Raw genomic sequence first — 10,234 nt, 5'->3', positions numbered from 1 at the left:
TGATTTTCAGATATCCAAAGTTGGTGCAATACTGTATTGCAAGCTTCCTGTCTTACTGAGCATCCAAAACCAGCTGCCCAAATACACATCTGATTGTCCAGAGGAGGTCCTTTGAAAATCACCAGCATACGACTTGCCCAGGTCTACACAGAGTGAAGATCAGATGTCTTTCCAGCAGACATTTTGTAGTTCAACCAGAAAGTGTGGGGTTGATGCGTGAATCATTTGGTGAAACTCTGTGGCCTGTGTTATTCAGCAGGTCAGACTAGATCCCAGTGGTCCCTTCTGGCCTTGATGTCTATTCATCTTATGCTAATCAGATCTAAAACATCAGCATTCTGATTTACAATCAGTGTCATATTAAACCCATGTGGTACAGCATATGTGTGGAGGATGAGGCAGGGGGTGATGATTTGCACAGACCCAGTTCCTACATCTCTAGTTAAACTGCATTGTACGCTATGTATGAATTTTTAGATCATCCCCCAGCAACAAGACAAATGTCTGCAGCTTCCTGAATGTTTGTGAAATGGTTCTGCCTTACTGAACAATCCTACTCCTATACTGCAGAGTAGCTAGCTATTAGTTATAGGCGAGGAAAGGAAGCCTGCCTAGGTTTAGAGGTGTTTCTGGATTAAGCTTTGTGGTCTGAAGGACCGTATTGATCAGTGTCTCCAAGGATAGCAGCCCTGGCTCAAGCCCCACAGGTTAATTATATGAGAGCAGCTAATCATTATTCACAAATAATTACTGAGTTGTAAATCCACAGATGCCATGTCTCTCAACTAGGGGGTATTTTTAGCTGTGGAGCACATCGGCCTTTCCTGTCTCTGTTTACTCTAAAATTAACATTAATCAACATTTGACTCCATACACGCACTGCACCTCCACCATGTAATTAGAGCAAGTTTCCTGTACCCAAAAAGAGAGAGAGAGAGAGAAAAAAGAAGTGTCCTGACATTCCCAACTTCCACCCCAAGTGGTTCTCTCACTTAGTATTGCTTCTGGTGCTAATTAGACACATAAAATGTAAAAACATAATGTATGCAAAAGAGCGTGTTGGGGAGGAAAGTCACACTTGAGCTCATGTGTAAAGTTCCAATCCTTGCAGCAGCAGCCGCCTTTTCTGAGCGTTGTGGAGAAAGGATCTATTTAGCAGTTATATTACGTGCAAATTATGTGGAGAAAAGCAATAATATTTCAATTATTGCTCCATAGAGACCATTGAAAGAGTTACAAACAGAAACAAACCTACATATCTAGTCCCTTTCTCAAGGTTTTAAGAAGCCGTTTGGAACCTCAGTGCTAAGCGACATGGCTTAGTTGAGTGACGCCATTTTGGAGGCCCCTGGAGAGGTCCGTCCACCACAAAGTGCTGCTGCTAAATACTAGACATCTCTATTTTAGCAAAAAAGAGGCTGACCACATCTTCGCAAGATGTTTTCCCCACACACACTCCTACGTGGCCTCTGCCGGGTAAGCAGAAGGTTGCTAGAAATATTCACAGCAAGTAAAATGTTGCTAATTTTCTGAATCAGTTAATATAGCACAAATTGATTTATGGCAAATGTTTCCAGTTCTCCAGTGTTTTCCTGTACACTTTTGTAAAGGGTGCTCAAGGGTGGAGCTGTGTTGCTCTCACTGACATTCATACAAATACAATGCACATCTCCATAGGTGGTTATTTTTATAGGGCTGCTGATGTTCATGACACTGTCCAGGTAAGAAAGAACAAGCAAGGCCAAATACTTGGATACTCTAAAATGCATAGCAGAGGGTAACGTGTATAATAAAAGAGCTACTGCTGCAGTGTGCAATACAGGCTTAAAGCTCTGATTTGCGCTGCCCTGGGTGCTCCTTGCATCCTGAGCTGTGCTAGAGCAGACTGAAGGCTGCTCTAACATACATTAAGCTGTAACAAACAAAAACCTAGTCCCTGATCAGTGTAAAGCTGGGATGTCCTGACCATGCCCCTTTTCAATAACTCCCTTTCCTTGTTATGCTGCCAGCGAAGAGTCTCTATGGAATATATCAGTCTATATCAGTTAGGTCACTGCAGGATCCCCCTTACATGGGTTTGACATGGTCTCTGTCCCTAGGAGTTTTCAATCTAACTATAGGCAGAGAAACACACAGCTCCATTTTACTTACTTGTATGGTCCACTCCATGTAACAGAGCATGAGTTCACATTCACATCTACACCTTTCAGCAGCCCTTGGTGTTGTAGTCCTGCCACAGAATGAAAGTAACACATTGCAGCAAAGAGTACGCCATTGCCAGCACCTGAGAAAAGGAACGCCTGTTTGTTTTATATATATAAAAGTAAGTTCAGTTGGTCTAGGAACAGGTATCACACTAGGGCTCCTGGAAGTTTTTGAGAAAAAGAAAAAGAAGAAAACTAAACTCTGAATTTCAAAGTTCAAAATATTTTTTTAAAGAAGAAAAAAAGTTTGATAACAGAGTCTTTGGGATACTTCCCCTCCCACCCCAGATTTTTTAGCCAGCTCTTCTGTTGACCATCCTTTGTTTTTTCCCCCCAGAGGACCAAGACAGCTATAAACATTGGCAAGATTCACTGAAGCCAATTCTCCCTTCCCAACAAGGCCCCTTGAATCCCAGGACAATTCACCCAAAGGGAGGGCAGGTGACATTTCAGACACACCCTGTCTTGGAGTCCCTCTGCGTGGGCACAGCTGGAGTTTAAAGCCAGTGCTCCACAGTGGTCTCAAAAGCCAAGACTATGAAGGTGAGCTGCTGATTCATCACATCCTGCCTACTTTGTCAGCCAAATTTCTACTACTGCAGAGTCTCTCTGGTTGGACTTTCTAACTCGGGGCCCTCTGCCAGGTTTATACTTACATAGACTTGTATAAAGCATGGGACTATTTCAGTTTAGCAAATTAACACACCCAAGAGGGGGAAAAATCCACAGCCTCACCTACTGGATGAGATAAATTATGACTCGGGCTTTGACAACTGATTAATCACACTAGAGTCACCTGGGGTTTTCGTTTTGTCTCCAGAGGCTGTTGTCCTAGCACCTCTCAGAAGAATTGAAAAATTAAAACAAACAAAAAACCTATTTCTGGGTTCCCACTCCCAGTAACCATGGGTTCCTAACCAAATCCAAACCTGAGTAATGAAAAATTCACCCTGCAGACAAGAATGGAAGTTCTCAACCTAGCAAGAACTCCCATGCAGTGTTATAGGTGGAGCATGACTGCCACATTCCACCCCAGAGGTGGCTGCATTTCAGTAGTGGGTGAACGAGGCCTGTACAGGTACATAGGGGCAGTAAAATTATTTTGGATTATTTGGGATGAAAGGTCTTACTGAAGTGTAAGTTATAGTGATAAATATTATTCATAAGATCAAAGGATTATTAATTATTTGTACTGCTCCCAAAAGCATGGCAGGTGCCTCAGAAGTCAAACTGTGAAGCGTCACTGCAATCATTTGCTAGGCATCTGAGACCATATACCACTATCTACAGATTTCTAGTTTCTAACCCCCGTATTTATTCTTGGACTCCAAGTCAGGGAAAGGAAAAACCCCAACAAAACTTCGAAGCAATAGCTGCACATTCATCATATTTGGATACCATATTTGCACAGCCCAACAGAGCACTTAATTTGCCCTTCACGCAAAGTAACATTGCTTATAGGCTACAACCTGAGTATGATACTTGCCACCTGTTAGCCTGGTACCAATGAGACGTGGGAAATTGTACCCTTGATCATTCACATCTGTACCTGAATTTCCCTTGCCACTTATACAATAACCTTTCATAAAGTATCTTTCAGCCACTGGTTGTGCTATCTGGAAGAAGTAGTCTACTTGTCATGTCCTGAAGTGACTGGAATCCATCCGGTGTCATCCTAGATACAGTGCATTCACTTGACCCTATCTCCACCTAAATGACTCATGGCTGATGAGCTCTTACCTTGGCTGCATCTGATTATGAAGCAGATCATTCATTTTAGATCTAAATTTGCCTCTCTTGCCCACAGGCCTGGTATTATCTGACTGCAAGTTACTGAAATCAGAAATGCCAAGCCAAGAGTCTGAGGTGAAATAGCCTATAATTAAAAGTTTCTTCCTCTGCTATTTTTGTTGTGTTCCTCATCTGGGGTATCTGTTATGTATTTCTAAAGACCAGCGTCAAAAAATTAGTTTATAGCCAGTTGAGAACTCGCCTGTGACACAAATTGGGCTGATAAATAATTCTGCTCTAGATGGCTTAGACTAATGGGATACAGTTTTGTATCTAGATTACTGATCTCAATAAAGGCTGGTTACTAGCATCTGAAATTCATTACAACCTGTTGACTGTTCAATGATGTTCTACGTAAGATGACTGGGTAGCCTTGTCCACCTCTCAGGTACACCATAACAGCTGTTATTTCTATTGGCAGCCTGAGGCCTGGTCTACACTACGCATTTATACCAATTTTAGCAGCGTTAAACCGATTTAACACTGCACCCGTCCACACAACAAGGCCCTTTATATCGATATAAAGGGCTTTTTAAACAGGTTTCTGTACTCCTCCCCGATGAGAGGAGTAGCGCTGAAATCAGTATTACCATATCAGATTAGGGTTAGTGTGGCCGCAAATCGACGGTATTGGCCTCCGGGCAGTATCCCACAGTGCACCACTGTAACCGCTGTGGAAAGCAATCTGAACTCGGATGCAGTGGCCAGGTAGACAGGAAAAGCCTGGCAAACTTTTGAATTGCATTTCCTGTTTGCTCAGCGTGGAGCTCTGATCAGCACGGGTGGTAATGCAGTCCCAAATCCAAAAAGAGCTCCAGCATGGATTGTACGGAAGATACTGGATCTGATCGCTGTATTGGGAGACAAATCTGTTCTATCAGAGCTCCGTTACAGAAGACGAACTGCCAAAGCTTTTGAAAAAAATCTCCAGGCTATGATACAGAGTCCACAGCACAGTGCTGCGTGACAAGCGTAACGGAAGCCAAAGAATCAAATGGACGCTTATGGAGGAAGGGAGGGGGGACTGAGGACTCCAGCTATCCCACAGTCCCTGCAGTCTCCAAAAAGCATTTGCATTTTTGGCTGAGCTCCCAATGCCTGTAGGGTCAAACACATTGTCCGGGATGGTTCAGGGTATATCTCGTCAATTTACTCCCCTTCCCCCCCCCCCGTGAAAGAAAAGGGGAAAAAATTGTTTCTTGACTTTTTTCAATGTCACTGTATGTCTACTGCATGCTGCTGGTAGACACGGTGCTGGGGCACTGAACAGCAGCATCCTCTCCTCTCCCCTCTCCAGTGGCAGACGGTACAGTGCAGTAGGACTGGTAGCCATCCTCGTTATCAGCCCATGAGTGCTCCTGGCTGGCCTCAGGTGAGGTCAGCCGGGGGTGCCTGGGTAAAAATAGGAATGACTCCTGGTTATTCCCAGCAGATGGTACAGAACGGCAGGTAACCATCCTCATCATAGCAACTGGGGGCTGATCTCCATCAGCCCCCCCCTTTCATGTCTAAAGAAAAGATTCTGTACTGCCTGGACTATCATAGCAGCGGGATGCTGGGCTCCTCTCCCCCCCACCATTTAATGTCCTGCTTGGACTATCATAGCAGCTGGAGACTGCCTCCCTCTCATTTTATCTCACTAAAAAGTCAGTGTTTCTTATTCCTGCATTCTTTATTACTTCATCACACAAATGGGATGACCCTGCAATGGTAGCCCAGAAGGGTTGGGGGAGAAGGGAAGCAACAGGTGGGGTTGTTGCAAGGGCACCCCTAGAATGGCATGCAGCTCATCATTTCTGTGGGATCTGACATGGAGTGGATGTGCTCCCTGGTTCTCTGATACACTGGTTCTCTAGTACACTTGCCCCATATTCTAGGCAGGACTGACTCTATTTTTAGATATAACATAAAGGAGGGAATGACCCGGGGGATCATTCCCATTTTTGTCTTTGCACCCCCAGCCGACCTCAGCGAAGGTCAGCCAGGAGCCCCCATGACAGCAGCAGACAGTACAGAACGACTGATAACCGTCATCTCATCACCAATTTACAATGGCACAGCAGACGGTACAGTAACCATCTCTGCTGCCTTGCAAAGGCAAATGAATGCTGCTGTGTAGCACTGCAGTACCGCCTCTGTCAGCAGCATCCAGTACACATACGGTAACAGTGACAAAAGGCAAAACGGGCTCCACGGTTGCCATGCTAGGGCGTCTGCCAGTGCAATCCAGGGATAAAGGGGGAGAAATGATTGTCTGCCGTTGCTTTCACGGAGGAAAGAATGAGTGACGACATTTACCCAGAATCACCAGCGACACTGTTTTTGCACCATCATGCATTGGGATCTCAACTCAGAATTCCAATGGGCGGGGGGGACTGCGGTAACTATGGGATAGCTATGGGATAGCTACCCACAGTGCAATGCTCTAGAAATCGACGCTAGCCTCGGTACATGGACGCACACCACCGAATTATTGTGCTTTGTGTGGCCACGTGCACTTGACTTTATACAATCTGTTTTACAAAACCAGTTTATGTAAAATCAGAATAATCCTGTAGTGCAGACATGCCAAGGCCTGAATGGTGATGGAGACCAAACTACGCTCTCACTCCTAGATGTACTCCCTCAAGGTCAGGACTGAAGCAACAAGTTTGACCCAGGTGTGTGGGTAGAAAACTTCAGTTTCCAGGATGTCAGTCTAACACCCAGCACAGTGTTGTTTTAAATGATCCTACAGTCTATTTAAAAAAAACCCACCATCTACATTTCCCCTGCAAGTTTTCAACATGCATTTGAATGGACAATACAGACAGAATCCTTGTGCATGCAAGTTCCAATTTAAATCAACCCTGGAGAGTGGACTGAAGGTTTAAAAAAAGTTCAGAGATTTTGGCACACTGACATAGAATATTCCATTTCCTTACTCTGGATATCCTACCTCCAGCAATATGCATTTAACCCAGTGCCTCGGACAATCTCAGCTCCGTTAGCATCACACAAGGTGAAACCCATCACACTGTAGCTGCATGTGCCCCACAGAGATTCACAAGTCTACTACTGGCTTTGAGCTAACCCACCTGGGTCTTTTGGATTAGGCAGTAGCACATGTAACAGTGCACCAGGTGAGCAGCCAGCAACAGGAACTGAAGCCAAGACTTACAGGTCTAGAGCCAAAAGCCTCTATCACCTGAACTCTATGATTTAGCTGTTAGAGGTCTATAAATCTATTAAAGCCTGGAGCTATGTGGTCCAGCCACTAGAGGGGAACAGACAGCCACTATGTATAAGTGTGGGTTACATACATCGAAATCACAATAATCACCAGCCCTACCTCCTTTCTAAAGCACATGCACATATTAGTCCTTTCCCAAACTCTTCATGTACTTGGGGAAATTGCTGGAATGGCTTGTCAGAGACTATCCCTCTTTGAAACACCACACCTGTTTTCCAGATTGTCCACAAGAGACTGTCAACTACCACGGTAATAAAAGCTTCACTTCAGAGTCAGACATAGGTCTTTAGAATAAGGCCATTGAACTTACAGTGTGAAAGGGAATCTAGCTAATAATCCTCACCAAGCCCTCCTCTCCTATCCCATTCCTCCAAAACACAACCGTACTATCCTGAGGGACATACCTGATTTTAAAGAATGCTGCCAACACCACCCTATGTATGGCCAATCCTGAACAAAGGGAAATTCAAGCCTCAACTTGCTATCTGTTGCTCTAGGAGACAACGGAACTAATTCCTCTGTTCTTATAGGAATATTGCTGTACAGGATTGTTTGCAAGGAAGAGAAAAATCTACCACTTTAGGACTGATTCACATCCTTCCCCTTTGCTGTATATATTATTCCTCTTTCTTCTAGTTACGAGGAACAGACCCCACAAGCTCCTTTAACAGTACAAGGTGATGCCAAGCCTACCCCATAACCACAACAGGCTGCTAGATCATCCTGAAACTGGATGCAGTCCACAAGGCTCCAGTGGTAGCTGAAGCCAGAACACTGTGCCAAAAACTCTATAGAGGTCTCAGAACCTATAGATGTCAACCAAGCTGACCAAATGCCAGAGGCAGTTAATTCACAAGGTTCTATGAATGTGAATTCTACCTCTTCTTTTTCTTTCCATATCCTCCCAGCCAAGCAAATAAGCAACATCACAGTCCACATTTGCTGAATTAGCACCTCAAAAGAAGCACCAGAAAGTGCAAACATGACTGAGGGGGAAGTTGAAACTGTAATGGGAACTCTCACCCATGAGCAAGGTATGACTTCACTCCATAGCGAGGATTTTTCAGCTCCCCCATGCTTCATAATGTTGGAATCTACCTGCTTTTTCTTTTACTTCTCTCCAGGAAACCAGAGAGAATCACCAGGGGCAGTGACTCTTGCAGCTATCTTATTTGTTAATTGAGCAATTACATTTCTTTCCCTGTTGGCTACCTTCAAAGAACAACGTGAGGACTTCAAGGTAAAGATGCCATCTTAAAGAACCCAGCATCCAACCCCTCAAGGAAACGTCCATTCATCAGAATGTAAATTTCATCAGGTTGAATCTGCTCTTGTATTATTGCAAAATAAAAACAGAACTAGAAAGGGCAAAGCACACCCAGCATTGTAGAAAACTAAGTGCATTTGCATGTATAAATGAGTCCTTTTAAGTTGTTCAAGGATTGAAAATGTGTGAGCAGAGTTCCTTTCCGCATGCTTTGTTAGCATAATAAACCCTCCACCGGAAGAAGCTCTTCCCAAGTATCTGACAGCCACAGGAGTGAAGTCCCCAACCAGGCCACCATTTTGTAATTTACTCAGTAAGTTTTGTCAACAGGATTAGAACCTGGGACTTTCAGATCCAAAAAGCACTGATCTTTATCACTTGAGCTAACAAGTAGTCCCTGCTACTGTATAAACAGGCTGTAATAGTTACTAGGCTCAGCCATTAGAGGGAAACATAATAATACTATTTAGCCAGCAGTTACATGAGCTAGAAATGTGGGAGGAGAGGACATCTGCACCTGGCAGCCGGTGTAGTGATATGTCTGCTTGCCGTAATATTAGTCAGCCATTAAATATTTGTGAATCCTATGAAGTTCAAGATAAGGCAAAGTCCCTGGTAAAGAGAGGAGATAAAGCTGAAATTGAAGCTGTGTGGAAGCCTGTTTGCATCTGTAGTAGTAGCTTTTTGGATTCCACACATCATGACAGAAGATGCTTACACCTTACAAGCTCAGGGCTTACAGTGTTTGTGGGCCACTCTCAGTTGCATCAGTGTCAGAACAGAATTTGGCCTCATTTCTTTAGTGAAATTAAAAGTTTAAAGAGTTGTCCCTTGAAGGAGGAAAAAATTAAGATGGTGGCTGTAAAGTCACATACTCACCACTTGTAGAAGGCTCTGATGTTGCAAGGGGTCCTCATCCCAAGCACCTCTGCTTCTCACCAAGTCTTCCCTGGCACAGCTCTCCAGATAACTCACAAAATTCAGTCCCCTCGTAGGGTAACAAAAGATCCAAATGAAAATCCAAATCAGATGCCCCGATTGATAGTTCTTATACCCCTCTTGGGTTTCAATGAAGCTCTCTGCTTCTTGACCTCTTATCCTGGCCCCTGCAGAGCTTGTCTTATCTTGCTTCTTCCCCAGCAGGATTCCCCTACCTACTGCCTCCCTTCACCAGCGACTCTGGCAGCTTCCCTTAGGGATCTTCCTGATCTACATCTCAGGGCTCCCCCACAGGAGCCTACTTTTCTCCCCATGGGTTTTCCTTCCTGCAGAAGAGTCCTACCTTCTCTACAGTCTCTCCTGCCACTGAGATCAGCTCTATTTAAACAGTCCTCCATAGCTGGGGTCAGTCACTCTACTTCCATCACACCCAGCTGGGACCGCTAATTGCCCCTATGTGGCTAATCATGAACAACGCTGAAGGTAACTACTAGGCCATGGGCCAGGCAGAGACCAGCTTACCTTAAAGGGTCAGCCAGCCTGTAAAAGAGGAGAAAACACAATATATTAAGTAAAAGTGCCTTGAATGGCTAAATATTTATGGGGAATATGCAAAGACTGAAAAGCAATTATTCTTTTCTATTGATTGTATAAGTATCTGCTCACATTTTTTTTCAGAAGCCTTGAAAGCAAGGTGGTTTGTTTGTTCACATCACACTAAGCTTTTTGTTCAATTTTCTCGTCATTTACTAGCATCACACTGACGATGTCTGCATGACACAGTAGTAGACAAACCAGTGG

The 10,234-nt window shown here is 44.2% G+C and overlaps 1 long non-coding RNA gene across 1 annotated transcript; it reads right to left on the bottom strand.

Annotated features, from left to right (window-relative positions):
- Window positions 1–2,158: 2,158 nt before the first annotated feature.
- On the bottom strand, window positions 2,159–9,973 carry LOC127050886 (uncharacterized). Its single transcript, XR_007774348.1, has 3 exons — window positions 9,956–9,973; window positions 9,374–9,482; window positions 2,159–2,230 (listed from the first exon to the last, which is right to left on the bottom strand). It is a non-coding gene; the product is annotated as an uncharacterized LOC127050886 (long non-coding RNA).
- Between the last annotated feature and the right edge of the window lie 261 nt (window positions 9,974–10,234).

Source organism: Gopherus flavomarginatus, chromosome 1 (genome assembly GCF_025201925.1).
Source record: "Gopherus flavomarginatus isolate rGopFla2 chromosome 1, rGopFla2.mat.asm, whole genome shotgun sequence".
NCBI lineage: Eukaryota > Metazoa > Chordata > Testudines > Testudinidae > Gopherus > Gopherus flavomarginatus.
The sequence above is the reverse complement of the archived record's forward strand: the minus strand, read 5'-3'. Positions and strand labels throughout refer to the sequence as shown.